The 5,000-nt window shown below is 52.3% G+C and overlaps 6 non-coding genes across 6 annotated transcripts; 1 reads left to right on the plus strand and 5 right to left on the minus strand.

Annotated features, from left to right (window-relative positions):
• Positions 1-602: 602 nt before the first annotated feature.
• trnaq-uug (transfer RNA glutamine (anticodon UUG)) lies at positions 603-674 on the minus strand. Its single transcript has one exon. It is a non-coding gene; the product is annotated as a tRNA-Gln (tRNA).
• Positions 675-1,732: 1,058 nt separating this feature from the next.
• On the minus strand, positions 1,733-1,805 carry trnaf-gaa (transfer RNA phenylalanine (anticodon GAA)). The gene has a single exon. It is a non-coding gene; the product is annotated as a tRNA-Phe (tRNA).
• Positions 1,806-2,279: 474 nt separating this feature from the next.
• Positions 2,280-2,352, plus strand: trnaa-agc (transfer RNA alanine (anticodon AGC)). Its single transcript has one exon. It is a non-coding gene; the product is annotated as a tRNA-Ala (tRNA).
• A 115-nt stretch (positions 2,353-2,467) lies between these two features.
• On the minus strand, positions 2,468-2,539 carry trnaq-cug (transfer RNA glutamine (anticodon CUG)). The gene has a single exon. It is a non-coding gene; the product is annotated as a tRNA-Gln (tRNA).
• Positions 2,540-2,937: 398 nt separating this feature from the next.
• On the minus strand, positions 2,938-3,010 carry trnaf-gaa (transfer RNA phenylalanine (anticodon GAA)). Its single transcript has one exon. It is a non-coding gene; the product is annotated as a tRNA-Phe (tRNA).
• A 930-nt stretch (positions 3,011-3,940) lies between these two features.
• trnaq-uug (transfer RNA glutamine (anticodon UUG)) lies at positions 3,941-4,012 on the minus strand. Its single transcript has one exon. It is a non-coding gene; the product is annotated as a tRNA-Gln (tRNA).
• Between the last annotated feature and the right edge of the window lie 988 nt (positions 4,013-5,000).

The raw sequence follows: 5,000 nt of genomic DNA on the forward strand, positions 1-5,000 counted from the left end.
GTTATACGGTACAGCTGCTGCCTGGCTGCAAACACTGCTAAAGATCGAAAAGTCCGATGCAGCACCTGCACACATGCTAGGGCTCTGTCCTCGCCGGTGTCTTTGAGGGCAATGGACACCTTCTCTCTGATGCCAAGGGGAATTAGCTCAAATGGTAGAGCGCTTGCTTAGCATGCGAGAGGTAGCGGGATCGATGCCCGCATTCTCCAGGTGGCCACTTGGCCTTTTACTTCAAGGGGAACTCCCGAGACGTGCTTTTGAAGATGACTGCTGTGTAAAAGTTTTTTTCTTGGATTGGCTCCTGCGCACATTCCTGGCAAAAGCAGGTCCCACCGAGATTTGAACTCGGATCGCTGGATTCAGAGTCCAGAGTGCTAACCATTACACCATGGATGCTTGGCGTTGGCTGGCTTTTCTCACAGAGCAGCATAGAGTTAAGTCAATCAGCCTAGAAGCGCAAAACCAACGAGCCAGCGAAGGCTTTGCTTTTTGAGCCCATGTTTTGCCAATTCCGAATCGGTTCCAGACAGCCAATTTCACAGGTACGACAGCAGTTGCGAGACGCTTCAGTTTGCCCCCACCCAGCCACAAAAATGTTGCTAAGGTTCCACCGAGATTTGAACTCGGATCACTGGATTCAAAGTCCAGAGTGCTAACCATTACACCATGGAACCGCCATGTCCTGACTTGTGGCCATCTGAGAGGCAGATAGTGATGAGGCTAGGTGGATCCAAGTAGAAAGCAGGTGGCGTTTGGACACTGCAGCCCCTCGACCAAAAGCACACAGTCACTGTTCCTCTGCCGAAACCCGGGATCCAACCAGGGACCTTTAGATCTTCAGTCTAACGCTCTCCCAACTGAGCTATTTCAGCCAGGTCTGGCAGCAGGCGTGCCAGCAGGGATTTCTGTGAGACCGGCCATCACTTGTGAAAAGCGCAAAAGCTGAAGGTCCCAGAGAGCAAAAGAGTGGCCCGTACGGGGATCGAACCCGCGACCTTGGCGTTATTAGCACCACTCTATAACCAACTGAGCTAACCGGCCTCACTTTGAAAAGCTTCGATCACCAGTTTCCCAGAAATATTCCTGCTTGCCCATGACCCTAATGAGACCAAAGCGATTAAATGCAGAAGCACGGGCTCGTCCGGGATTTGAACCCGGGACCCTTTCGCACCCAAAGCGAGAATCATACCCCTAGACCAACGAGCCAACTCGTTATACGGTACAGCTGCTGCCTGGCTGCAAACACTGCTAAAGATCGAAAAGTCCGATGCAGCACCTGCACACATGCTAGGGCTCTGTCCTCGCCGGTGTCTTTGAGAGCAATGGACACCTTCTCTCTGATGCCAAGGGGAATTAGCTCAAATGGTAGCGCGCTCGCTTAGCATGAGAGAGGTAGCGGGATCGATGCCCGCATTCTCCAGGTGGCCACTTGGCCTTTTACTTCAAGGGGAACTCCCGAGACGTGCTTTTGAGGATGACTGCTGTGTAAAAGTTTTTTTCTTGGATGGGCTCCTGCGCACATTCCTGGCAAAAGCAGGTCCCACCGAGATTTGAACTCGGATCACTGTATTCAAAGTCCAGAGTGCTAACCATTACACCATGGAACCGCCATGTCCTGACTTGTGGCCATCTGAGAGGCAGATAGTGATGAGGCTAGGTGGATCCAAGTAGAAAGCAGGTGGCGTTTGGACACTGCAGCCCCTCGACCAAAAGCACACAGTCACTGTTCCTCTGCCGAAACCCGGGATCGAACCAGGGACCTTTAGATCTTCAGTCTAACGCTCTCCCAACTGAGCTATTTCGGCCAGGTCTGGCAGGAGGCGTGCCAGCAGGGATTTCTGTGAGACCGGCCATCACTTGTGAAAAGCGCAAAAGCTGAAGGTCCCAGAGAGCAAAAGAGTGGCCCGTCCGGGGATCGAAACCGCGACCTTGGCGTTATTATCACCACGCTCTAACCAACTGAGCTAACCGGCCTCACTTTGAAAAGCTTCGATCACCAGTTTCCCAGAAATATTCCTGCTTGCCCGTCACCCTAATGAGACCAAAGCGATTAAATGCAGAAGCACGGGCTCGTCCGGGATTTGAACCGGGGACCTGTCGCACCCAAAGCGAGAATCATACCCCTAGACCAACGAGCCAACTCGTTATACGGTAGAGCTGCTGCCTGGCTGCAAACACTGCTAAAGATCGAAAAGTCCGATGCAGCACCTGCATACATGCTAGGGCTCTGTCCTAGCCGGTGTCTTTGAGAGCAATGGACACCTTCTCTCTGATGCCAAGGGGAATTAGCTCAAATGGTAGAGCGCTCGCTTAGCATGCGAGAGGTAGCGGGATCGATGCCCGCATTCTCCAGGTGGCCACTTGGCCTTTTACTTCAAGGGGAACTCCCGAGACGTGCTTTTGAGGATGACTGCTGTGTAAAAGTTTTTTTCTTGGATGGGCTCCTGCGCACATTCCTGGCAAAAGCAGGTCCCACCGAGATTTGAACTCGGATCGCTGGATTCAGAGTCCAGAGTGCTAACCATTACACCATGGAACCTTGGCGTTGGCTGGCTTTTCTCACAGAGCACCATAGAGTTAAGTCAATCAGCCTAGAAGCGCAATACCAACGAGCCAGCGAAGGCTTTGCTTTTTGAGCCCATGTTTTGCCAATTCCGAATCGGTTCCAGACAGCCAATTTCACAGGTACGACAGCAGTTGCAAGACGCTTCAGTTTGCCCCCACCCAGCCACAAAAATGTTGCTAAGGTTCCACCAAATTTGAACTCGGATCACTGGATTCAAAGTCCAGAGTGCTAACCATTACACCATGGAACCGCCATGTCCTGACTTGTGGCCATCTGAGAGGCAGTGATGAGGCTAGGTGGATCCAAGTAGAAAGCAGGTGGCGTTTGGACACTGCAGCCCCTCGACCAAAAGCACACAGTCACTGTTCCTCTGCCGAAACCCGGGATCGAACCAGGGACCTTTAGATCTTCAGTCTAACGCTCTCCCAACTGAGCTATTTCGGCCAGGTCTGGCAGCAGGCGTGCCAGCAGGGATTTCTGTGAGACCGGCCATCACTTGTGAAAAGCGCAAAAGCTGAAGGTCCCAGAGAGGCCCGTACGGGGATCCAAACCGCGACCTTGGCGTTATTAGCACCACGCTCTAACCAACTGAGCTAACTGGCCTCACTTTGAAAAGCTTCGATCACCAGTTTCCCAGAAATATTCCTGCTTGCCCGTGACCCTAATGAGACCAAAGCGATTAAATGCAGAAGCACGGGCTCGTCTGGGATTTGAACCCGGGACCTCTCGCACCCAAAGCGAGAATCATACCCCTAGACAAACGAGCCAACTCGTTATACGGTACAGCTGCTGCCTGGCTGCAAACACTGCTAAAGATCGAAAAGTCCGATGCAGCACCTGCACACATGCTAGGGCTCTGTCCTCGCCGGTGTCTTTGAGGGCAATGGACACCTTCTCTCTGATGCCAAGGGGAATTAGCTCAAATGGTAGAGCGCTTGCTTAGCATGCGAGAGGTAGCGGGATCGATGCCCGCATTCTCCAGGTGGCCACTTGGCCTTTTACTTCAAGGGGAACTCCCGAGACGTGCTTTTGAAGATGACTGCTGTGTAAAAGTTTTTTTCTTGGATTGGCTCCTGCGCACATTCCTGGCAAAAGCAGGTCCCACCGAGATTTGAACTCGGATCGCTGGATTCAGAGTCCAGAGTGCTAACCATTACACCATGGATGCTTGGCGTTGGCTGGCTTTTCTCACAGAGCAGCATAGAGTTAAGTCAATCAGCCTAGAAGCGCAAAACCAACGAGCCAGCGAAGGCTTTGCTTTTTGAGCCCATGTTTTGCCAATTCCGAATCGGTTCCAGACAGCCAATTTCACAGGTACGACAGCAGTTGCGAGACGCTTCAGTTTGCCCCCACCCAGCCACAAAAATGTTGCTAAGGTTCCACCGAGATTTGAACTCGGATCACTGGATTCAAAGTCCAGAGTGCTAACCATTACACCATGGAACCGCCATGTCCTGACTTGTGGCCATCTGAGAGGCAGATAGTGATGAGGCTAGGTGGATCCAAGTAGAAAGCAGGTGGCGTTTGGACACTGCAGCCCCTCGACCAAAAGCACACAGTCACTGTTCCTCTGCCGAAACCCGGGATCCAACCAGGGACCTTTAGATCTTCAGTCTAACGCTCTCCCAACTGAGCTATTTCAGCCAGGTCTGGCAGCAGGCGTGCCAGCAGGGATTTCTGTGAGACCGGCCATCACTTGTGAAAAGCGCAAAAGCTGAAGGTCCCAGAGAGCAAAAGAGTGGCCCGTACGGGGATCGAACCCGCGACCTTGGCGTTATTAGCACCACTCTCTAACCAACTGAGCTAACCGGCCTCACTTTGAAAAGCTTCGATCACCAGTTTCCCAGAAATATTCCTGCTTGCCCGTGACCCTAATGAGACCAAAGCGATTAAATGCAGAAGCACGGGCTCGTCCGGGATTTGAACCCGGGACCCTTTCGCACCCAAAGCGAGAATCATACCCCTAGACCAACGAGCCAACTCGTTATACGGTAGAGCTGCTGCCTGGCTGCAAACACTGCTAAAGATCGAAAAGTCCGATGCAGCACCTGCACACATGCTAGGGCTCTGTCCTCGCCGGTGTCTTTGAGAGCAATGGACACCTTCTCTCTGATGCCAAGGGGAATTAGCTCAAATGGTAGCGCGCTCGCTTAGCATGAGAGAGGTAGCGGGATCGATGCCCGCATTCTCCAGATGGCCACTTGGCCTTTTACTTCAAGGGGAACTCCCGAGACGTGCTTTTGAGGATGACTGCTGTGTAAAAGTTTTTTTCTTGGATGGGCTCCTGCGCACATTCCTGGCAAAAGCAGGTCCCACCGAGATTTGAACTCGGATCACTGTATTCAAAGTCCAGAGTGCTAACCATTACACCATGGAACCGCCATGTCCTGACTTGTGGCCATCTGAGAGGCAGATAGTGATGAGGCTAGGTGGA

Source organism: Pseudorasbora parva, chromosome 20 (assembly GCF_024679245.1).
Source record: "Pseudorasbora parva isolate DD20220531a chromosome 20, ASM2467924v1, whole genome shotgun sequence".
NCBI lineage: Eukaryota > Metazoa > Chordata > Actinopteri > Cypriniformes > Gobionidae > Pseudorasbora > Pseudorasbora parva.